Below are 26,802 nucleotides of genomic sequence, written 5' to 3' on the forward strand. Positions count from 1 at the left end.
ACTAACTCCCCCAGTCCCCCTCCCACACACACTCACTAACTCCCCCAGTCCCCCTCCCACACACACTCTCTAACTCCCCCAGTCCCCCTCCCACACACACTCACTAACTCCCCCAGTCCCCCTCCCACACACTCACTAACTCCCCCTGTCCCCCTCCCACACACACTCACTAACTCCCCGAATCCCACTCCCACACACACTCACTAACTCCCCCAGTCCCCCTCTCACACACACTCACTAACTCCCCCAGTCCCCCTCCCACACACACTCACTAACTCACACAGTCCCCCTCCCACACACTCACTAACTCCCCCAGTCCCCCTCCCACACACACTCACTAACTCCCCCTCCCACACACACTCACTAACTCCCTCAGTCCCTCTCCCACACACACTCACTAACTCCCCCAGTCCCTCTCCCACACACACTCACTAACACCCCCAGTCCCTCTCCCACACACACTCACTAACTCCCCCTCCCACACACACTCACTAACTCCCCCAGTCCCCCTCCCACACACACTCACTAACTCCCCGAGTCCCCCTCCCACACACACTCACTAACTCCCCCTCCCCCACACACTCACTAACTCCCCCAGTCCCCCTCCCACACACACTCACTAACTCCCCGAGTCTCCCTCCCACACACACTCACTAACTCCCCCAGTCCCCCTCTCACACACACTCACTAACTCCCCCAGTCCCCCTCCCACACACACTCACTAACTCCCCGAGTCCCCCTCCCACACACACACTCACTAACTCCCCCAGTCCCCCTCCCACACACACTCACTATCTCCCCCAGTCCCCCTCCCACACACACTCACTAACTTCCCCCAGTCCCCCTCCCACACACACTCACTAACTCCCCCAGTCCCTCTCTCACACACACTCACTAACTCCCCCAGTCCCTCTCCCCCACACACTCACTAACTCCCCCAGTCCCTCTCTCACACACACTCACTAACTCCCCCAGTCCCCCTCCCACACACACTCACTAACTCCCCCAGTCCCCCTCCCACACAGACTCACTAACTCCCCCAGTCCCCCTCCCACACACACTCACTAACTCCCCCAGTCCCCCTCCCACACACACTCACTAACTCCCCCAGTCCCCCTCCCACACACACTCACTAACTCCCCCAGTCCCCCTCCCACACACTCACTAACTCCCCCTGTCCCCCTCCCACACACACTCACTAACTCCCCGAATCCCCCTCCCACACACACTCACTAACTCCCCCAGTCCCCCTCCCACACACACTCACTAACTCCCCCAGGCCCCCTCCCACACACACTCACTAACTCCCCCAGTCCCCCTCCCACACACACTCACTAACTCCCCCAGTCCCCCTCCCACACACACTCACTAACTCCCCCAGTCCCCCTCCCACACACACTCTCTAACTCCCCCAGTCCCCCTCCCACACACACTCACTAACTCCCCCAGTCCCCCTCCCACACACTCACTAACTCCCCCTGTCCCCCTCCCACACACACTCACTAACTCCCCGAATCCAACTCCCACACACACTCACTAACTCCCCCAGTCCCCCTCTCACACACACTCACTAACTCCCCCAGTCCCCCTCCCACACACACTCACTAACTCACACAGTCCCCCTCCCACACACTCACTAACTCCCCCAGTCCCCCTCCCACACACACTCACTAACTCCCCCTCCCACACACACTCACTAACTCCCTCAGTCCCTCTCCCACACACACTCACTAACTCCCCCAGCCCCTCTCCCACACACACTCACTAACTCCCCCAGTCCCTCTCCCACACACACTCACTAACTCCCCCTCCCACACACACTCACTAACTCCCCCAGTCCTTCTCCCACACACACTCACTAACTCCCCGAGTCCCCCTCCCACACACACTCACTAACTCCCCCTCCCCCACACACTCACTAACTCCCCCAGTCCCCCTCCCACACACACTCACTAACTCCCCGAGTCTCCCTCCCACACACACTCACTAACTCCCCCAGTCCCCCTCTCACACACACTCACTAACTCCCCTAGTCCCCCTCCCACACACACTCACTAACTCCCCCAGTCCCCCTCCCACACACTCACTAACTCCCCCAGTCCTTCTCCCACACACACTCACTAACTCACACAGTCCCCCTCCCACAAACTCACTAACTCCCCCAGTCCCCCTCCCACACACTCACTAACTCCCCCAGTCCCCCTCCCACACACTCACTATCTCCCCCAGTCCTTCTCCCCCACACACTCACTAACTCCCCCAGTCCCCCTCCCACAAACTCACTAACTCCCCCAGTCCCCCTCCCACACACTCACTAACTCCCCTAGTCCCCCTCCCACACACACTCACTAACTCCCCCAGTCCTTCTCCCACACACACTCACTAACTCCCCCTCCCACACACACACTAACTCCCCCAGTCCCCCTCCCACACACACTCACTAACTCCCCCAGTCCCCCTCCTACACACACTCACTAACTCCCCCAGTCCCCCTCCCACACACACTCACTAACTCCCCCAGTCCCTCTCCCACACACACTCACTAACTCCCCCTCCCACACACACTCACTAACTCCCCCTCCCACACACACACTAACTCCCCCAGTCCCCCTCCCACACACACTCACTAACTCCCCCAGTCCCCCTCCCACACACACTCACTAACTCCCCCAGTCCCCCTCCCCCACACACTCACTAACTCCCCCAGTCCCCCTCCCACACACACTCACTAACTCCCCCAGTCCCCCTCCCCCACACACTCACTAACTCCCCCAGTCCCCCTCCCACACACACTCAGTATCTCCCCCAGTCCCCCTCCCACACACACTCACTAACTCCCCCAGTCCCCCTCTCACACACTCACTAACTCCCCCAGTCCCTCCCCCACACACACTCAGTAACTCCCCCAGTCCCCCTCCCACACACACTCACTAACTCCCCCAGTCCCCCTCCCACACACACTCACTAACTCCCCCAGTCCCTCTCCCACACACACTCACTAACTCCCCCAGTCCCCCTCCCCCACACACTCACTAACTCCCCTAGTCCCCCTCCCACACACACTCACTAACTCACACAGTCCCCCCTCCCACACACACTCACTAACTCCCCCAGTCCCCCTCCCACTCACACTCACTAACTCCCCCAGTCACCCTCCAACACACTCACTAACTCCCCCAGTCCCTCTCCCACACACACTCACTAACTCCCCCAGTCCCCCTCCTACACACACTCACTAACTCCCCCAGTCCCCCTCCCACACACACTCACTAACTCCCCCAGTCCCCCTCCCACACACCCTCACTAACTCCCCCAGTCCCCCTCTCACACACACTCACTAACTCCCTCAGTCCCCCTCCCACACACACTCACTAACTCCCCCAGTCCCCCTCCCACATACACTCACTAATTCCCCCAGTCCCCCTCCAACACACTCACTAACTCCCCCAGTCCCCCTCCCACACACCCTCACTAACTCCCCCAGTCCCCCTCTCACACACACTCACTAACTCCCCCAGTCCCCCTCCCACACACACTCACTAACTCCCCCAGTCCCTCTCCCACACACTCTCACTAACTCCCCCAGTCCCCCTCCCCCACACACTCACTAACTCCCCCAGTCCCTCTCCCCCACACACTCATTACCTCCCCCAGTCCCCCTCCCACACACACTCACTAACTCCCCCAGTCCCCCTCCAACACACACACTAACTCCCCCAGTCCCCCTCCCACACACCCTCACTAACTCCCCCAGTCCCCCTCCCACACACACTCACGAACTCCCCCAGTCCCCCTCCCACACACACTCACTAACTCCCCCAGTCCTCCTCCCACACACACTCACTAACTCCCCCAGTCCCCCTCCCACACACACTCACTAACTCCCCCAGTCCCCCTCCCACACACACTCACTAACTCCCCCAGTCCCCCTCCCACACACACTCACTAACTCCCCCAGTCCCCCTCCCACACACACTCACTAACTCCCCCAGTCCCCCTCCCACACACACTCACTAACTCCCCCAGTCCCCCTCCCACACACACTCACTAACCTCCCCAGTCACCCTCCCACACACTCACTAACTCCCCCAGTCCCCCTCCCACACACACTCACTAACTCCCCGAATCCCCCTCCCACACACACTCACTAACTCCCCCAGTCCCCCTCCCACACACACTCACTAACTCCCCCAGTCCCCCTCCCACACACACTCACTAACTCCCCCAGTCCCCCTCCCACACACACTCACTAACTCCCCCAGTCCCCCTCCCACACACACTCACTAACTCCCCCAGTCCCCCTCCCACACACACTCACTAACTCCCCCAGTCCCCCTCCCAAACACACACTCACTAACTCCCCCAGTCCCCGTCCCACACACTCACTAACTCCCCCTGTCCCCCTCCCACACACACTCACTAACTCCCCGAATCCCCCTCCCACACACACTCACTAACTCCCCCAGTCCCCCTCTCACACACACTCACTAATTCCCCCAGTCCCCCTCCCACACACACTCACTAACTCACACAGTCCCCCTCCCACACACTCACTAACTCCCCCAGTCCCCCTCCCACACACACTCACTAACTCCCCCTCCCACACACACTCACTAACTCCCTCAGTCCCTCTCCCACACACACTCACTAACTCCCCCAGCCCCTCTCCCACACACACTCACTAACTCCCCCAGTCCCTCTCCCACACACACTCACTAACTCCCCCTCCCACACACACTCACTAACTCCCCCAGTCCCCCTCCCACACACACTCACTAACTCCCCGAGTCCCCCTCCCACACACACTCACTAACTCCCCCTCCCCCACACACTCACTAACTCCCCCAGTCACCCACCAACACACTCACTAACTCCCCCAGTCCCTCTCCCACACACACTCACTAACTCCCCCAGTCCCCCTCCCACACACACTCACTAACTCCCCCAGTCCCCCTCCCACACACACTCACTAACTCCCCCAGTCCCCCTCCCACACACCCTCACTAACTCCCCCAGTCCCCCTCTCACACACACTCACTAACTCCCTCAGTCCCCCTCCCACACACACTCACTAACTCCCCCAGTCCCCCTCCCACATACACTCACTAACTCCCCCAGTCCCCCTCCAACACACTCACTAACTCCCCCAGTCCCCCTCCCACACACCCTCACTAACTCCCCCAGTCCCCCTCTCACACACACTCACTAACTCCCCCAGTCCCCCTCCCACACACTCTCACTAACTCCCCCAGTCCCTCTCCCACACACTCTCACTAACTCCCCCAGTCCCCCTCCCCCACACACTCACTAACTCCCCCAGTCCCTCTCCCCCACACACTCACTACCTCCCCCAGTCCCCCTCCCACACACACTCACTAACTCCCCCAGTCCCCCTCCAACACACACACTAACTCCCCCAGTCCCCCTCCCACACACCCTCACTAACTCCCCCAGTCCCCCTCCCACACACACTCACGAACTCCCCCAGTCCCCCTCCCACACACACTCACTAACTCCCCCAGTCCCCCTCCCACACACACTCACTAACTCCCCCAGTCCCCCTCCCACACACACTCACTAACTCCCCCAGTTCCCCCTCCCACACACACTCACTAACTCCCCCAGTCCCCCTCCCACACACACTCACTAACTCCCCCAGTCCCCCTCCCACACACACTCACTAACTCCCCCAGTCCCCCTCCCACACACACTCACTAACCTCCCCAGTCCCCCTCCCACACACTCACTAACTCCCCCAGTCCCCCTCCCACACACACTCACTAACTCCCCGAATCCCCCTCCCACACACACTCACTAACTCCCCCAGTCCCCCTCCCACACACACTCACTAACTCACTCAGTCCCCCTCCCACACACACTCACTAACTCCCCCAGTCCCCCTCCCACACACACTCACTAACTCCCCCAGTCCCCCTCCCACACACACTCACTAACTCCCCCAGTCCCCCTCCCACACACACTCACTAACTCCCCCAGTCCCCCTCCCACACACACTCACTAACTCCCCCAGTCCCCCTCCCACACACTCACTAACTCCCCCTCCCACACACACTCACTAACTCCCCGAATCCCCCTCCCACACACACTCACTAACTCCCCCAGTCCCCCTCTCACACACACTCACTAATTCCCCCAGTCCCCCTCCCACACACACTCACTAACTCACACAGTCCCACTCCCACACACTCACTAACTCCCCCAGTCCCCCTCCCACACACACTCACTAACTCCCCCTCCCACACACACTCACTAACTCCCTCAGTCCCTCTCCCACACACACTCACTAACTCCCCCAGTCCCTCTCCCACACACACTCACTAACTCCCCCTCCCACACACACTCACTAACTCCCCCAGTCCCCCTCCCACACACACTCACTAACTCCCCGAGTCCCCCTCCCACACACACTCACTAACTCCCCCTCCCCCACACACTCACTAACTCCCCCAGTCCCCCTCCCACACACACTCACTAACTCCCCGAGTCTCCCTCCCACACACACTCACTAACTCACCCAGTCCCCCTCTCACACACACTCACTAACTCCCCCAGTCCCCCTCCCACACACACTCACTAACTCCCCGAGTCTCCCTCCCACACACACTCACTAACTCCCCCAGTCCCCCTCTCACACACACTCACTAACTCCCCTAGTCCCCCTCCCACACACACACTCACTAACTCCCCCAGTCCCCCTCCCACACACACTCACTATCTCCCCCAGTCCCCCTCCCACACACACTCACTAACTCCCCCAGTCCCCCTCTCACACATACTCACTAACTCCCCCAGTCCCCCTCCCACACACACTCACTAACCCCCCAGTCCCCCTCCCACACACACTCACTAACTCCCCCAGTCCCCCTCCCACACACACTCACTAACTCCCCCAGTCCCCCTCCCACACACACTCACTAACTCCCCCAGTCCCTCTCTCACACACACTCACTAACTCCCCCAGTCCCCCTCCCACACACACACTCACTAACTCCCCCAGTCCCCCTCCCACACACACTCACTAACTCCCCCAGTCCTTCTCCCACACACACTCACTAACTCCCCCAGTCCCCCTCCCACACACACTCACTAACTCCCCCAGTCCTTCTCCCCCACACACTCACTAACTCCCCCAGTCCCCCTCCCACAAACTCACTAACTCCCCCAGTCCCCCTCTCACACACTCACTAACTCCCCCAGTCCTTCTCCCACACACACTCACTAACTCACACAGTCCCCCTCCCACCAACTCACTAACTCCCCCAGTCCCCCTCCCACACACTCACTAACTCCCCCAGTCCCCCTCCCACACACTCACTATCTCCCCCAGTCCTTCTCCCCCACACACTCACTAACTCCCCCAGTCCCCCTCCCACAAACTCACTAACTCCCCCAGTCCCCCTCCCACAAACTCACTAACCCCCCAGTCCCCCTCCCACACACTCACTAACTCCCCCAGTCCTTCTCCCACACACACTCACTAACTCCCCCAGTCCCTCTCCCACATACACTCACTAACTCCCCCAGTCCCCCTCCCACACACACACTTACTCCCCCAGTCCCCCTCCCACACACACTCACTAACCCCCCAGTCCCCCTCCCACACACACACTTACTCCCCCAGTCCCCCTCCCACACACACTCACTAACTCCCCCAGTCCCCCTCCTACACACACTCACTAACTCCCCCAGTCCCCCTCCCACACACACTCACTAACTCCCCCAGTCCCTCTCCCACACACACTCACTAACTCCCCCAGTCCCCCTCTCACACACACTCACTAACTCCCTCAGTCCCCCTCCCACACACACTCACTAACTCCCCCAGTCCCCCTCCCACACACACTCACTAACTCCCCCAGTCCCCCTCCAACACACTCACTAACTCCCCCAGTCCCCCTCCCACACACCCTCACTAACTCCCCCAGTCCCCCTCTCACACACACTCACTAACTCCCCCAGTCCCCCTCCCACACACACTCACTAACTCCCCCAGTCCCTCTCCCACACACTCTCACTAACTCCCCCAGTCCCCCTCCCCCACACACTCACTAACTCCCCCAGTTCCTCTCCCACACACACTCACTCCCTCCCCCAGTCCCCCTCCCACACACACTCACTAACTCCCCCAGTCCCCCTCCAACACACACACTAACTCCCCCAGTCCCCCTCCCACACACCCTCACTAACTCCCCCAGTCCCCCTCCCACACACACTCACTAACTCCCCCAGTCCCCCTCCCACACACACTCACTAACTCCCCCAGTCCCCCTCCCACACACACTCACTAACTCCCCCAGTCCCCCTCCCACACACACTCACTAACTCCCCCAGTCCCCCTCCCACACACACTCACTAACTCCCCCAGTCCCCCTCCCACACAGACTCACTAACTCTCCCAGTCCCCCTCCCACACACACTCACTAACTCCCCCAGTCCCCCTCCCACACACACTCACTAACTCCCCCAGTCCCCCTCCCACACACACTCACTAACTCCCCCAGTCCCCCTCCCACACACACTCACTAACTCCCCCAGTCCCCCTCCCACACACTCACTAACTCCCCCTGTCCCCCTCCCACACACACTCACTAACTCCCCGAATCCCCCTCCCACACACACTCACTAACTCCCCCAGGCCCCCTCCCACACACACTCACTAACTCCCCCAGGCCCCCTCCCACACACACTCACTAACTCCCCCAGTCCCCCTCCCACACACACTCACTAACTCCCCCAGTCCCCCTCCCACACACACTCACTAACTCCCCCAGTCCCCCTCCCACACACACTCTCTAACTCCCCCAGTCCCCCTCCCACACACACTCACTAACTCCCCCAGTCCCCCTCCCACACACTCACTAACTCCCCCTGTCCCCCTCCCACACACACTCACTAACTCCCCGAATCCCACTCCCACACACACTCACTAACTCCCCCAGTCCCCCTCTCACACACACTCACTAACTCCCCCAGTCCCCCTCCCACACACACTCACTAACTCACACAGTCCCCCTCCCACACACTCACTAACTCCCCCAGTCCCCCTCCCACACACACTCACTAACTCCCCCTCCCACACACACTCACTAACTCCCTCAGTCCCTCTCCCACACACACTCACTAACTCCCCCAGTCCCTCTCCCACACACACTCACTAACACCCCCAGTCCCTCTCCCACACACACTCACTAACTCCCCCTCCCACACACACTCACTAACTCCCCCAGTCCCCCTCCCACACACACTCACTAACTCCCCGAGTCCCCCTCCCACACACACTCACTAACTCCCCCTCCCCCACACACTCACTAACTCCCCCAGTCCCCCTCCCACACACACTCACTAACTCCCCGAGTCTCCCTCCCACACACACTCACTAACTCCCCCAGTCCCCCTCTCACACACACTCACTAACTCCCCCAGTCCCCCTCCCACACACACTCACTAACTCCCCGAGTCCCCCTCCCACACACACACTCACTAACTCCCCCAGTCCCCCTCCCACACACACTCACTATCTCCCCCAGTCCCCCTCCCACACACACTCACTAACTTCCCCCAGTCCCCCTCCCACACACACTCACTAACTCCCCCAGTCCCTCTCTCACACACACTCACTAACTCCCCCAGTCCCTCTCCCCCACACACTCACTAACTCCCCCAGTCCCTCTCTCACACACACTCACTAACTCCCCCAGTCCCCCTCCCACACACACTCACTAACTCCCCCAGTCCCCCTCCCACACAGACTCACTAACTCCCCCAGTCCCCCTCCCACACACACTCACTAACTCCCCCAGTCCCCCTCCCACACACACTCACTAACTCCCCCAGTCCCCCTCCCACACACACTCACTAACTCCCCCAGTCCCCCTCCCACACACTCACTAACTCCCCCTGTCCCCCTCCCACACACACTCACTAACTCCCCGAATCCCCCTCCCACACACACTCACTAACTCCCCCAGTCCCCCTCCCACACACACTCACTAACTCCCCCAGGCCCCCTCCCACACACACTCACTAACTCCCCCAGTCCCCCTCCCACACACACTCACTAACTCCCCCAGTCCCCCTCCCACACACACTCACTAACTCCCCCAGTCCCCCTCCCACACACACTCTCTAACTCCCCCAGTCCCCCTCCCACACACACTCACTAACTCCCCCAGTCCCCCTCCCACACACTCACTAACTCCCCCTGTCCCCCTCCCACACACACTCACTAACTCCCCGAATCCAACTCCCACACACACTCACTAACTCCCCCAGTCCCCCTCTCACACACACTCACTAACTCCCCCAGTCCCCCTCCCACACACACTCACTAACTCACACAGTCCCCCTCCCACACACTCACTAACTCCCCCAGTCCCCCTCCCACACACACTCACTAACTCCCTCAGTCCCTCTCCCACACACACTCACTAACTCCCCCAGCCCCTCTCCCACACACACTCACTAACTCCCCCAGTCCCTCTCCCACACACACTCACTAACTCCCCCTCCCACACACACTCACTAACTCCCCCAGTCCTTCTCCCACACACACTCACTAACTCCCCGAGTCCCCCTCCCACACACACTCACTAACTCCCCCTCCCCCACACACTCACTAACTCCCCCAGTCCCCCTCCCACACACACTCACTAACTCCCCGAGTCTCCCTCCCACACACACTCACTAACTCCCCCAGTCCCCCTCTCACACACACTCACTAACTCCCCTAGTCCCCCTCCCACACACACTCACTAACTCCCCCAGTCCCCCTCCCACACACTCACTAACTCCCCCAGTCCTTCTCCCACACACACTCACTAACTCACACAGTCCCCCTCCCACAAACTCACTAACTCCCCCAGTCCCCCTCCCACACACTCACTAACTCCCCCAGTCCCCCTCCCACACACTCACTATCTCCCCCAGTCCTTCTCCCCCACACACTCACTAACTCCCCCAGTCCCCCTCCCACAAACTCACTAACTCCCCCAGTCCCCCTCCCACACACTCACTAACTCCCCTAGTCCCCCTCCCACACACACTCACTAACTCCCCCAGTCCTTCTCCCACACACACTCACTAACTCCCCCTCCCACACACACACTAACTCCCCCAGTCCCCCTCCCACACACACTCACTAACTCCCCCAGTCCCCCTCCTACACACACTCACTAACTCCCCCAGTCCCCCTCCCACACACACTCACTAACTCCCCCAGTCCCTCTCCCACACACACTCACTAACTCCCCCTCCCACACACACTCACTAACTCCCCCTCCCACACACACACTAACTCCCCCAGTCCCCCTCCCACACACACTCACTAACTCCCCCAGTCCCCCTCCCACACACACTCACTAACTCCCCCAGTCCCCCTCCCCCACACACTCACTAACTCCCCCAGTCCCCCTCCCACACACACTCACTAACTCCCCCAGTCCCCCTCCCCCACACACTCACTAACTCCCCCAGTCCCCCTCCCACACACACTCAGTATCTCCCCCAGTCCCCCTCCCACACACACTCACTAACTCCCCCAGTCCCCCTCTCACACACTCACTAACTCCCCCAGTCCCCCTCTCACACACTCACTAACTCCCCCAGTCCCTCCCCCACACACACTCAGTAACTCCCCCAGTCCCCCTCCCACACACACTCACTAACTCCCCCAGTCCCCCTCCCACACACACTCACTAACTCCCCCAGTCCCTCTCCCACACACACTCACTAACTCCCCCAGTCCCCCTCCCCCACACACTCACTAACTCCCCTAGTCCCCCTCCCACACACACTCACTAACTCACACAGTCCCCCCTCCCACACACACTCACTAACTCCCCCAGTCCCCCTCCCACTCACACTCACTAACTCCCCCAGTCACCCTCCAACACACTCACTAACTCCCCCAGTCCCTCTCCCACACACACTCACTAACTCCCCCAGTCCCCCTCCTACACACACTCACTAACTCCCCCAGTCCCCCTCCCACACACACTCACTAACTCCCCCAGTCCCCCTCCCACACACCCTCACTAACTCCCCCAGTCCCCCTCTCACACACACTCACTAACTCCCTCAGTCCCCCTCCCACACACACTCACTAACTCCCTCAGTCCCCCTCCCACACACACTCACTAACTCCCCCAGTCCCCCTCCCACATACACTCACTAATTCCCCCAGTCCCCCTCCAACACACTCACTAACTCCCCCAGTCCCCCTCCCACACACCCTCACTAACTCCCCCAGTCCCCCTCTCACACACACTCACTAACTCCCCCAGTCCCCCTCCCACACACACTCACTAACTCCCCCAGTCCCTCTCCCACACACTCTCACTAACTCCCCCAGTCCCCCTCCCCCACACACTCACTAACTCCCCCAGTCCCTCTCCCCCACACACTCATTACCTCCCCCAGTCCCCCTCCCACACACACTCACTAACTCCCCCAGTCCCCCTCCAACACACACACTAACTCCCCCAGTCCCCCTCCCACACACCCTCACTAACTCCCCCAGTCCCCCTCCCACACACACTCACGAACTCCCCCAGTCCCCCTCCCACACACACTCACTAACTCCCCCAGTCCTCCTCCCACACACACTCACTAACTCCCCCAGTCCCCCTCCCACACACACTCACTAACTCCCCCAGTCCCCCTCCCACACACACTCACTAACTCCCCCAGTCCCCCTCCCACACACACTCACTAACTCCCCCAGTCCCCCTCCCACACACACTCACTAACTCCCCCAGTCCCCCTCCCACACACACTCACTAACTCCCCCAGTCCCCCTCCCACACACACTCACTAACCTCCCCAGTCACCCTCCCACACACTCACTAACTCCCCCAGTCCCCCTCCCACACACACTCACTAACTCCCCGAATCCCCCTCCCACACACACTCACTAACTCCCCCAGTCCCCCTCCCACACACACTCACTAACTCCCCCAGTCCCCCTCCCACACACACTCACTAACTCCCCCAGTCCCCCTCCCACACACACTCACTAACTCCCCCAGTCCCCCTCCCACACACACTCACTAACTCCCCCAGTCCCCCTCCCACACACACTCACTAACTCCCCCAGTCCCCCTCCCAAACACACACTCACTAACTCCCCCAGTCCCCGTCCCACACACTCACTAACTCCCCCTGTCCCCCTCCCACACACACTCACTAACTCCCCGAATCCCCCTCCCACACACACTCACTAACTCCCCCAGTCCCCCTCTCACACACACTCACTAATTCCCCCAGTCCCCCTCCCACACACACTCACTAACTCACACAGTCCCCCTCCCACACACTCACTAACTCCCCCAGTCCCCCTCCCACACACACTCACTAACTCCCCCTCCCACACACACTCACTAACTCCCTCAGTCCCTCTCCCACACACACTCACTAACTCCCCCAGCCCCTCTCCCACACACACTCACTAACTCCCCCAGTCCCTCTCCCACACACACTCACTAACTCCCCCTCCCACACACACTCACTAACTCCCCCAGTCCCCCTCCCACACACACTCACTAACTCCCCGAGTCCCCCTCCCACACACACTCACTAACTCCCCCTCCCCCACACACTCACTAACTCCCCCAGTCACCCACCAACACACTCACTAACTCCCCCAGTCCCTCTCCCACACACACTCACTAACTCCCCCAGTCCCCCTCCCACACACACTCACTAACTCCCCCAGTCCCCCTCCCACACACACTCACTAACTCCCCCAGTCCCCCTCCCACACACCCTCACTAACTCCCCCAGTCCCCCTCTCACACACACTCACTAACTCCCTCAGTCCCCCTCCCACACACACTCACTAACTCCCCCAGTCCCCCTCCCACATACACTCACTAACTCCCCCAGTCCCCCTCCAACACACTCACTAACTCCCCCAGTCCCCCTCCCACACACCCTCACTAACTCCCCCAGTCCCCCTCTCACACACACTCACTAACTCCCCCAGTCCCCCTCCCACACACACTCACTAACTCCCCCAGTCCCTCTCCCACACACTCTCACTAACTCCCCCAGTCCCCCTCCCCCACACACTCACTAACTCCCCCAGTCCCTCTCCCCCACACACTCACTACCTCCCCCAGTCCCCCTCCCACACACACTCACTAACTCCCCCAGTCCCCCTCCAACACACACACTAACTCCCCCAGTCCCCCTCCCACACACCCTCACTAACTCCCCCAGTCCCCCTCCCACACACACTCACGAACTCCCCCAGTCCCCCTCCCACACACACTCACTAACTCCCCCAGTCCCCCTCCCACACACACTCACTAACTCCCCCAGTCCCCCTCCCACACACACTCACTAACTCCCCCAGTTCCCCCTCCCACACACACTCACTAACTCCCCCAGTCCCCCTCCCACACACACTCACTAACTCCCCCAGTCCCCCTCCCACACACACTCACTAACTCCCCCAGTCCCCCTCCCACACACACTCACTAACCTCCCCAGTCCCCCTCCCACACACTCACTAACTCCCCCAGTCCCCCTCCCACACACACTCACTAACTCCCCGAATCCCCCTCCCACACACACTCACTAACTCCCCCAGTCCCCCTCCCACACACACTCACTAACTCACTCAGTCCCCCTCCCACACACACTCACTAACTCCCCCAGTCCCCCTCCCACACACACTCACTAACTCCCCCAGTCCCCCTCCCACACACACTCACTAACTCCCCCAGTCCCCCTCCCACACACACTCACTAACTCCCCCAGTCCCCCTCCCACACACACTCACTAACTCCCCCAGTCCCCCTCCCACACACTCACTAACTCCCCCTCCCACACACACTCACTAACTCCCCGAATCCCCCTCCCACACACACTCACTAACTCCCCCAGTCCCCCTCTCACACACACTCACTAATTCCCCCAGTCCCCCTCCCACACACACTCACTAACTCACACAGTCCCACTCCCACACACTCACTAACTCCCCCAGTCCCCCTCCCACACACACTCACTAACTCCCCCTCCCACACACACTCACTAACTCCCTCAGTCCCTCTCCCACACACACTCACTAACTCCCCCAGTCCCTCTCCCACACACACTCACTAACTCCCCCTCCCACACACACTCACTAACTCCCCCAGTCCCCCTCCCACACACACTCACTAACTCCCCGAGTCCCCCTCCCACACACACTCACTAACTCCCCCTCCCCCACACACTCACTAACTCCCCCAGTCCCCCTCCCACACACACTCACTAACTCCCCGAGTCTCCCTCCCACACACACTCACTAACTCACCCAGTCCCCCTCTCACACACACTCACTAACTCCCCCAGTCCCCCTCCCACACACACTCACTAACTCCCCGAGTCTCCCTCCCACACACACTCACTAACTCCCCCAGTCCCCCTCTCACACACACTCACTAACTCCCCTAGTCCCCCTCCCACACACACACTCACTAACTCCCCCAGTCCCCCTCCCACACACACTCACTATCTCCCCCAGTCCCCCTCCCACACACACTCACTAACTCCCCCAGTCCCCCTCTCACACATACTCACTAACTCCCCCAGTCCCCCTCCCACACACACTCACTAACCCCCCAGTCCCCCTCCCACACACACTCACTAACTCCCCCAGTCCCCCTCCCACACACACTCACTAACTCCCCCAGTCCCCCTCCCACACACACTCACTAACTCCCCCAGTCCCTCTCTCACACACACTCACTAACTCCCCCAGTCCCCCTCCCACACACACACTCACTAACTCCCCCAGTCCCCCTCCCACACACACTCACTAACTCCCCCAGTCCTTCTCCCACACACACTCACTAACTCCCCCAGTCCCCCTCCCACACACACTCACTAACTCCCCCAGTCCTTCTCCCCCACACACTCACTAACTCCCCCAGTCCCCCTCCCACAAACTCACTAACTCCCCCAGTCCCCCTCTCACACACTCACTAACTCCCCCAGTCCTTCTCCCACACACACTCACTAACTCACACAGTCCCCCTCCCACCAACTCACTAACTCCCCCAGTCCCCCTCCCACACACTCACTAACTCCCCCAGTCCCCCTCCCACACACTCACTATCTCCCCCAGTCCTTCTCCCCCACACACTCACTAACTCCCCCAGTCCCCCTCCCACAAACTCACTAACTCCCCCAGTCCCCCTCCCACAAACTCACTAACCCCCCAGTCCCCCTCCCACACACTCACTAACTCCCCCAGTCCTTCTCCCACACACACTCACTAACTCCCCCAGTCCCTCTCCCACATACACTCACTAACTCCCCCAGTCCCCCTCCCACACACACACTTACTCCCCCAGTCCCCCTCCCACACACACTCACTAACCCCCCAGTCCCCCTCCCACACACACACTTACTCCCCCAGTCCCCCTCCCACACACACTCACTAACTCCCCCAGTCCCCCTCCTACACACACACACTTACTCCCCCAGTCCCCCTCCCACACACACTCACTAACTCCCCCAGTCCCTCTCCCGCACACACTCACTAACTCCCCCAGTCCCCCTCCCACACACTCACTAACTCCCCCAGTCCCCCTCCCACACACACTCACTAACTCCCCCTCCCACACACACTCACTAACTCCCCCTCCCACACAGACACTAACTCCCCCAGTCCCCCTCCCACACACACTCACTAACTCCCCCAGTCCCTCTCCCACACACACTCACTAACTCCCCCAGTCCCTCTCCCACACACACTCACTAACTCCCCCAGTCCCCCTCCCACACACACTCACTAACCCACCCCCCAGTCTCCCTCCCACACACACTCACTAACTCCCCCAGTCCCCCTCCCACACACACTCACTAACTCCCCCAGTCCCTCTCCCACACACACTCACTAACTCCCCCTCCCACACACACTCACTAACTCCCCCTCCCACACACACTCACTAACTCCCCCAGTCCCCCTCCCACACACACTCACTAACTCCCCCAGTCCCCCTCCCACACACACTCACTAACTCCCCCAGTCCCCCTCCCACACACACTCACTAACTCCCCCAGTCCCCCTCCCACACACACTCACTAACTCCCCCAGTCCCTCTCCCACACACACTCACTAACTCCCCCAGTCCTTCTCCCCCACACACTCACTAACTCCCCCAGTCCCCCTCCCACAAACTCACTAACTCCCCCAGTCCCCCTCCCACACACACTCACTAACTCCCCCAGTCCCCCTCCCACACACACTCACTAACTCCCCCAGTCCCCCTCCCACACACACTCACTAACTCCCCCAGTCCCCCTCCCACACACTCACTAACTCCCCCAGTCCCTCTCCCACACACACTCACTAACTCCCCCAGTCCCCCTCCCACACACTCACTAACTCCCCCAGTCGCCCTCCCACACACACTCACTAACTCCCCCAGTCCCTCTCCCACACACACTCACTAACTCCCCCAGTCCCCCTCCCACACACTCACTAACTCCCCCAGTCCCCCTCCCACACACACTCACTAACTCCCCCAGTCCTTCTCCCCCACACACTCACTAACTCCCCCAGTCCCCCTCCCACAAACTCACTAACTCCCCCAGTCCCCCTCCCACACACACTCACTAACTCCCCCAGTCCCCCTCCCACACACTCACTAACTCCCCCAGTCCCCCTCCCACACACACTCACTAACTCCCCCAGTCCCCCTCCCACACACACTCACTAACTCCCCGAATCCCCCTCCCACACACACTCACTAACTCCCCCAGTCCCCCTCCCACACACACTCACTAACTCCCCCAGTCCCCCTCCCACACACTCACTAACTCCCCCAGTCGCCCTCCCACACACACTCACTAACTCCCCCAGTCCCCCTCCCACACACACTCACTAACTCCACCAGTCCCTCTCCCACACACACTCACTAACTCCCCCAGTCCCCCTCCCACACACACTCACTAACTCCCCCAGTCCCCCTCCCACACACACTCACTAACTCCCCCAGTCCCCCTCCCACACACACTCACTAACTCCCCCAGTCCCCCTCCCCCACACTCACTAACTCCCCCAGTCCCCCTCCCACACACACTCACTAACTCCCCCTCCCACACACACTCACTAACTCCCCCAGTCCCCCTCCCACACACACTCACTAACTCCCCCAGTCCCCCTCCCCCACTCTCACTAACTCCCCCAGTCCCCCTCCCACACACTCACTAACTCCCCCAGTCCCCCTCCCACACACACTCACTACCTCCCCCAGTCCCCCTCCCACACACACTCACTAACTCCCCCAGTCTCCCTCCCACACACACTCACTAACTCCCCCAGTCGCCCTCCCACACACTCTCACTAACTCCCCCAGTCCCCCTCCCACACACTCACTAACTCCCCCAGTCCCCCTCCCACACACTCACTAACTCCCCCAGTCCCCCTCCCACACACACTCACTAACTCCCCCAGTCCCCCTCCCACACACTCTCACTAACTCCCCCAGTCCCCCTCCCACACACTCACTAACTCCCCCAGTCCCCCTCCCACACACACTCACTAACTCCCCCAGTCCCCCTCCCACACACTCTCACTAACTCCCCCAGTCCCCCTCCCACACACACTCACTAACCTCCCCAGTCCCCCTCCCACACACTCACTAACTCCCCCAGTCCCCCTCCCACACACACTCACTAACTCCCCCAGTCCCCCTCCCACACACACTCACTAACTCCCCCAGTCCCCCTCCCACACACTCACTAACTCCCCCAGTCCCCCTCCCACACACACTCACTAACTCCCCCAGTCCCCCTCCCACACACTCTCACTAACTCCCCCAGTCCCCCTCCCACACACACTCACTAACCTCCCCAGTCCCCCTCCCACACACTCACTAACTCCCCCAGTCCCCCTCCCACACACACTCACTAACTCACTCAGTCCCCCTCCCACACACACTCACTAACTCCCCCAGTCCCCCTCCCACACACACTCACTAACTCCCCCAGTCCCCCTCCCACACACACTCACTAACTCCCCCAGTCCCCCTCCCACACACACTCACTAACTCCCCCAGTCCCCCTCCCACACACACTCACTAACTCCCCCAGTCCCCCTCCCACACACTCACTAACTCCCCCTCCCACACACACTCACTAACTCCCCGAATCCCCCTCCCACACACACTCACTAACTCCCCCAGTCCCCCTCTCACACACACTCACTAATTCCCCCAGTCCCCCTCCCACACACACTCACTAACTCACACAGTCCCACTCCCACACACTCACTAACTCCCCCAGTCCCCCTCCCACACACACTCACTAACTCACACAGTCCCACTCCCACACACTCACTAACTCCCCCAGTCCCACTCCCACACACTCACTAACTCCCCCAGTCCCCCTCTCACACACACTCACTAATTCCCCCAGTCCCCCTCCCACACACACTCACTAACTCACACAGTCCCACTCCCACACACTCACTAACTCCCCCAGTCCCCCTCCCACACACACTCACTAACTCCCCCAGTCCCCCTCCCACACACACACTCACTAACTCCCCCAGTCCCCCTCCCACACACTCACTAACTCCCCCAGTCGCCCTCCCACACACACTCACTAACTCCCCCAGTCCCCCTCCCACACACACTCACTAACTCCCCCAGTCCCCCTCCCACACACACTCACTAACTCCCCCAGTCCCTCTCCCACACACTCTCACTAACTCCCCCAGTCCCCCTCCCACACACACTCACTAACTCCCCCAGTCCCCCTCCCACACACACTCACTAACTCCCCCAGTCCCTCTCCCACACACTCACTAACTCCCCCAGTCCCCCTCCCACACACACTCACTACCTCCCCCAGTCCCCCTCCCACACACACTCACTAACTCCCCCAGTCCCCCTCCCACACACACTCACTAACTCCCCCAGTCCCCCTCCCACACACACTCACTAACCCCCCCAGTCCCCCTCCCACACACACTCACTAACTCCCCCAGTCCCTCTCCCACACACACTCACTAACTCCCCCAGTCTCCCTCCCACACACACTCACTAACTCCCCCAGTCCCTCTCCCACACACACTCACTAACCCACCCCCCAGTCGCCCTCTCACACACACTCACTAACTCCCCCAGTCCCCCTCCCACACACACTCACTAACTCCCCCAGTCCCCCTCCCACACACACTCACTAACTCCCCCAATCCCCCTCCCACACACACTCACTAACTCCCCCAGTCCCCCTCCCACACACACTCACTAACTCCCCCAGTCCCCCTCCCACACACTCACTAACTCCCCCAGTCCCCCTCCCACACACACTCACTAACTCCCCCAGTCCCCCTCCCACACACTCACTAACTCCCCCAGTCCCTCTCCCACACACACTCACTAACTCCCCCAGTCCCTCTCCCACACACACTCACTAACTCCCCCAGTCCCCCTCCCACACACACTCACTAACTCCCCCAGTCCCTCTCCCACACACACTCACTAACTCCCCCAGTCCCCCTCCCACACACACTCACTAACTCTCCCAGTCCCCCTCCCACACACTCACTAACTCCCCCAGTCCCCCTCCCACACACACTCACTAACTCCCCCAGTCCCCCTCCCACACACACTCACTAACTCTCCCAGTCCCCCTCCCACACACTCACTAACTCCCCCAGTCCCCCTCCCACACACACTCACTAACTCTCCCAGTCCCCCTCCCACACACACTCACTAACTCCCCCAGTCCCTCTCCCACACACACTCACTAACTCCCCCAATCCCCCTCCCACACACACTCACTAACTCCCCCAGTCCCCCTCCCACACACACTCACTAACTCCCCCAGTCCCCCTCCCACACACACTCACTAACTCTCCCAGTCCCCCTCCCACACACTCACTAACTCCCCCAGTCCCCCTCCCACACACACTCACTAACTCCCCCAGTCCCCCTCCCACACACACTCACTAACTCCCCCAGTCCCCCTCCCACACTCACTCACTAACTCCCCCAGTCCCTCTCCCCCACACACTCACTAACTCCCCCAGTCCCCCTCCCCCACACACTCACTAACTCCCCCAGTCCCCCTCCCACACACACTCACTAACTCCCCCGGTCCCCCTCCCACACATACTCACTAACTCCCCCAGTCCCTCTCCCACACACACTCACTAACTCCCCCAGTCGCCCTCCCGCACACACTCACTAACTCTTCCAGTCCCCCTCCCACACACACTCACTAACTCCCTAGGTCCCCCTCCCACACACACTCACTAACTACCCCAGTCCCCCTCCCACACACACTCACTAAATCCCCCAGTCTCTCTTCCACACACACTCACTAACTCCCCCAGTCCCTCCCCCACACACTCTCACTAACTCCCCCAGTCCCCCTCCCACACGCACTCACTAACTCCCCCAGTCCCCCTCCCACACACACTCACTAACTCCCCCAGTCCCCCTCCCACACACACTCACTAACTCCCCCAGTCCCTCTCCCACACACTCACTAACTCCCCCAGTCCCCCTCCCACACACACTCACTAAGTCCCCCTCCCACACACACTCACTAACTCCCCAGTCCCTCTCCCACACACACTCACTAACTCCCCCAATCCCCCTCCCACACACACTCACTAACTCTCCCAGTCCCCCTCCCACACACACTCACTAACTCCCCCAGTCACCCCCCACACACACTCACTAACTCCCCCAGTCCCCCTCCCCCACACACTCACTATCTCCCCCAGTCTCCCTCCCACACACACTCACTAACTCCCCCAGTCCCTCTCCCACACACACTCACTAAGTCCCCCTCCCACACACACTCACTAACTCCCCAGTCCCTCTACCACACACACTCACTAACTCCCCCAGTCCCCCTCCCACACACACTCACTAACACCCCAGTCCCCCTCCCACACACACTCACTAACTCCCCCAGTCCCCCTCCCACACACACTCACTAACTCCCCCTCCCACACACACTCACTAACTCCCCCAGTCCCCCTCCCACACACACTCACTAACTCCCCCAGTCCCCCTCCAACACACACTCACTAACTCCCCCAGTCCCCCTCCCACACACACTCACTAACTCCCCCAGTCCCCCTCCCCCACACTCACTAACTCCCCCAGTCCCCCTCCCACACTCACTCACTAACTCCCCCAGTCCCTCTCCCCCACACACTCACTAACTCCCCCAGTCCCCCTCCCCCACACACTCACTAACTCCCCCAGTCCCCCTCCCACACATACTCACTAACTCCCCCAGTCCCCCTCCCACACACACTCACTAACTCCCCCAGTCCCCCTCCCACACACACTCACTAACTCCCTCAGTCCCCCTCCCACACACACTCACTAACTCCCCCAGTCCCTCTCCCACACACACTCACTAACTCCCCCAGTCCCCCTCCCACACACACTCACTAACTCCCCCAGTCCCCCTCCCACACACACTCACTAACTCCCCCAGTCCCTCTCCCACACACACTCACTAACTCCCCCAGTCCCCCTCCCACACACACTCACTAACTCCCCCAGTCCCCCTCCCACACACACTCACTAACTCCCCCAGTCCCCCTCCCACACACACTCACTAACTCCCCCAGTCCCCCTCCCCCACACTCACTAACTCCCCCAGTCCCCCTCCCACACACACTCACTAACTCCCCCAGTCCCCCTCCCACACACACTCACTAACTCCCCCAGTCCCCCTCCCACACACACTCACTAACTCCCCCAGTCCCCCTCCCACGCACACTCACTATCTCCCCCAGTCCCCCTCCCCCACACACTCACTAACTCCCCGAGTCCCCCTCCCCACACACTCACTAACTTCCCCAGACCCCCTCCCCCACACACTCACTAACTCCCCCAGTCCTTCTCCCACACACACTCACTAACTCCCCCAGTCCCCCTCCCACACACACTCACTAACTCCCCCTCCCACACACACTCACTAAGTCCCCCTCCCACACACTCACTAACTCCCCCAGTCTCCCGCCCACACACACTCACTAACTCCCCCAGTCCCCCGCCCACACACACTCACTAGCTCCCCCAGTCCCCCGCCCACACACACTCACTAACTCCCCCAGTCCCCCTCCCACACACACTCACTAGCTCCCCCAGTCCCCCGCCCACACACGCTCACTAACTCCCCCAGTCCCCCTCCCACACACACTCACTAACTCCCCCAGTCCCCCGCCCACACACACTCACTAACTCCCCCAGTCCCCCTCCCACACACACTCACTAGCTCCCCCAGTCCCCCTCCCACACACACTCACTAACTCCCCCAGTCCCCCGCCCACACGCACTCACTAACTCCCCCAGTCCCCCGCCCACACACACTCACTAACTCCCCCAGTCCCCCTCCCACACACACTCACTAACTCCCCCAGTCCCCCTCCCACACACACACTCTAACTCCCCCAGTCCCCCTCCCACACACACTCACTAACTCCCCCAGTCCCCCTCCAACACACACTCACTAACTCCCCCAGTCCCCCTCCCACACACACTCACTAACTCCCCCAGTCCCCCTCCCACACACACTCACTAACTCCCCCAGTCCCTCTCCCACACACTCACTAACTCCCCCAGTCCCCCTCCCACACACACTCACTAACTCCCCCAGTCCCCCTCCCACACACACTCACTAACTCCCCCAGTCCCTCTCCCACACACACTCACTAACTCCCCCAGTCCCTCTCCCACACACACACTCTAACTCCCCAGTCCCCCTCCCACACACACTCACTAACTCTCCCAGTCCCCCTCCCACACACTCACTAACTCCCCCAGTCCCCCTCCCACACACACTCACTAACTCTCCCAGTCCCCCTCCCACACACTCACTAACTCCCCCAGTCCCTCTCCCACACACACTCACTAACTCCCCCAGTCCCCCTCCCACACACACTCACTAACTCCCCCAGTCCCCCTCCAACACGCACTCACTAACTCCCCCAGTCCCCCTCCCACACACTCACTAACTCCCCCAGTCCCCCTCCCACACACTCACTAACTCCCCCAGTCCCCCTCCCACACACACTCACTAACTCCCACAGTCCCTCTCCCACACACACTCACTAACTCCCCCAGTCCCCCTCCCACACACACTCACTAACTCCCCCAGTCCCTCTCCCACACACACACTCTAACTCCCCAGTCCCCCTCCCACACACACTCACTAACTCTCCCAGTCCCCCTCCCACACACACTCACTAACTCCCCCAGTCCCCCTCCCACACACACTCACTAACTCCCCCAGTCACCCTCCCACACACACTCACTAACTCCCCCAGTCCCTCTCCCACACACACTCACTAACTCCCCTGTGGTGTTGGGCGTTCTGACACACAGATGAGCCAACACGGTTGTATATGGTACAACGCTATTTTATTTAAACTTTCTTTGTACAGTTTTGTCTTGACACTCTGCACGTGGGGATTCCCTGTTTGTGATCTAGTAACAGGTCTTGTCCGTGTCTTTGTCCCCAGACCTACTGACCACTAGGTGTCGTGCTCGTGGTTTTTATGTGGTTGGTGTCCTTGTGTGTGATTGGTTGTGGTGTTGTGTGCTCTGATTTGCCTGTTGGTGTGTCCATCATGATGTGTGTGTTTGAATATCATGACATCCCCCAGTCCCTCTCCCACACACACTCACTAACTCCCCCAGTCCCCCTCCTACACACACTCACTAACTCCCCCAGTCCCCCTCCCACACACACACTCACTAACTCCCCCAGTCCCCCGCCCACACACACTCACTAACTCCCCCAGTCCCCCTCCCACACACACTCACTAACTCCCCCAGTCCCTCTCCCACATACACTCACTAACTCCCCCAGTCCCCCTCCCACACACTCACTAACTCCCCCAGTCCCTCTCCCACACACACTCACTAACTCCCCCAGTCCCCCTCCCACACACACTCACTAACTCCCCCAGTCCCCCTCCCACACACACTCACTAACTCCCCCAGTCCCCCTCCCACACACACTCACTAACTCCCCCAGTCCCCCTCCCACACACTCACTAACTCCCCCAGTCCCTCTCCCACACACACTCACTAACTCCCCCAGTCCCCCTCCCACACACACTCACTAACTCCCCCAGTCCCCCTCCCACACACACTCACTAACTCCCCCAGTCCCCCTCCCACACACACTCACTAACTCCCCCAGTCCCCACACAGACTAACTCATGTCAACTTACTTGCTCAGTTATCCCCTTCCTGTATAATTCAATGATGATTCACAAGTCGTTTTGTTCCCTTTATCTGTTCTTTGCTTCAACTCATTGCACCCTCATTTGTAACTTTAAATTTCACATCTGTAAACACCTAGATCCTGAATGGTGGACCCTGTACAACACCCGAGGTGATGAAGAATCACCCCATCTGCACTCTGTCTCTGTCCCTCTCTCGCTCCCTCTTCCGTGCTCTCTTTCTGCCGCTCTGCTGTCTCCCTCGCTAGGTGACCCTCTTTCTCTATGTTGCCGCACTCTCTCTCACTCAGCCTGCCTCTCTCTCACCATCACATACCCTATCCCAAGCTCCCTCTGTCACTGAACTCTCTATGTCCGCTTCTCTCCCTGTCTCCCTCCAGATCCCCCGCTCTCCCTTTATCCTCAATGTTTGTTTCCCTCTATCTCCACTTTCTCTTTCAAGGTACTCTCTCTCTGTGCCCCCTCCCTCTTTGACACCATCCTCTCTGTCTGCCACATACACCCACCACCTCCTGCTGTCACACTCTAATCTCATTTTGTTTCTGTTATCTCTCTCTCACCATGCTCGTCCTATGACTCTGTCTCTCTCTCTCTCTATCCACCACCTAGCCTCCTCCCTCTGGCCTTGTCTGTCTGTGCTCCTCTACCTCTGCCCTCACCCTCTGCCACTATCTCGCTTTCTGCCCTCTTTGCTTCTTGACCCTCTCTCTCTCTCTCTCTGTCTATTGCTCTTTCTGACTTGGCCCCACTCTCACTCAGTCTCTATTCCTCTCTCTACCCTCTATCTTTCACGTTCTTTCTTTCTCATTCTCTGTCCCTCTTTCTCTCTCTCTCAGTCCCTGTATCTCCTTCTGATCTCACTCCCCCCACCTGTACTTCACAAGAAAGTTTAAACTCTCTCTCCTTTCTCAGTTCTGATGAAAGGTCAGAGACCTGTAAATGTTTACCTGGCTTCTCTCTCCTTAAATTGCCTGACCGCCTCTCTTGTTTATGTCACCACTCCCAGATCTGTGCCACTTTGTTCCTGATTAGCCTGAGTCACATTTCCAGCTCACGCTCCCATAAACATAACTCAGCAGTGACTCAGCTATCCAGTGACTCGACAATGCAGTCACAGCCCTCGTGTTATCCACACTTAACACTTTAACTGTTGGGTGGGAGTGTTAACTCAAAATTTAAAACTGAACTTGATAGATTTGTAATGGGTAGAGCAATTAATGGATACAGGACCAGAAATATGGAGTGATATGCAGATCAGCTCTGGTCAAATCGAACGAGGGAACAGGTCCAAGAGTCTGAAAGGCATACTCCTCCTGTGCAACGGGTTCAAGGGTCTGTATGTCCTCACCCTGCTTGTGGTAAACCACTGTGTTCCTATATTAATGATGTGGAGATGCCAGCGTTGGACTGGGGTGAGCACAGTAAGAAGTCTTACAACACCAGGTTAAAGTCCAACAGGTTTGTTTCAATGTCACTAGCTTTCGGAGCGCTGCTGCTTCCTCAGGTGAATGAAGAGGTATGTTCCAGAAACATATATATAGACAGATTCAAAGAGGCCA

The 26,802-nt window shown here is 59.6% G+C and overlaps 1 protein-coding gene across 1 annotated transcript in view; it reads right to left on the minus strand.

The window, feature by feature from the left end:
* Nucleotides 1-26,273, minus strand: part of LOC140386594 (guanylate-binding protein 1-like) — a 164,370-nt gene extending 138,097 nt beyond the window's left edge. Inside the window, exon 1 of the mRNA XM_072469058.1 lies at nt 26,191-26,273. The gene's annotated coding sequence lies outside the window, so the exon portion shown is untranslated. The remainder of the gene's footprint in view (nt 1-26,190) is intronic.
* Between the last annotated feature and the right edge of the window lie 529 nt (nt 26,274-26,802).

This window comes from Scyliorhinus torazame, chromosome 12, assembly GCF_047496885.1.
Source record: "Scyliorhinus torazame isolate Kashiwa2021f chromosome 12, sScyTor2.1, whole genome shotgun sequence".
Classification (NCBI taxonomy): Eukaryota; Metazoa; Chordata; class Chondrichthyes; order Carcharhiniformes; family Scyliorhinidae; genus Scyliorhinus; species Scyliorhinus torazame.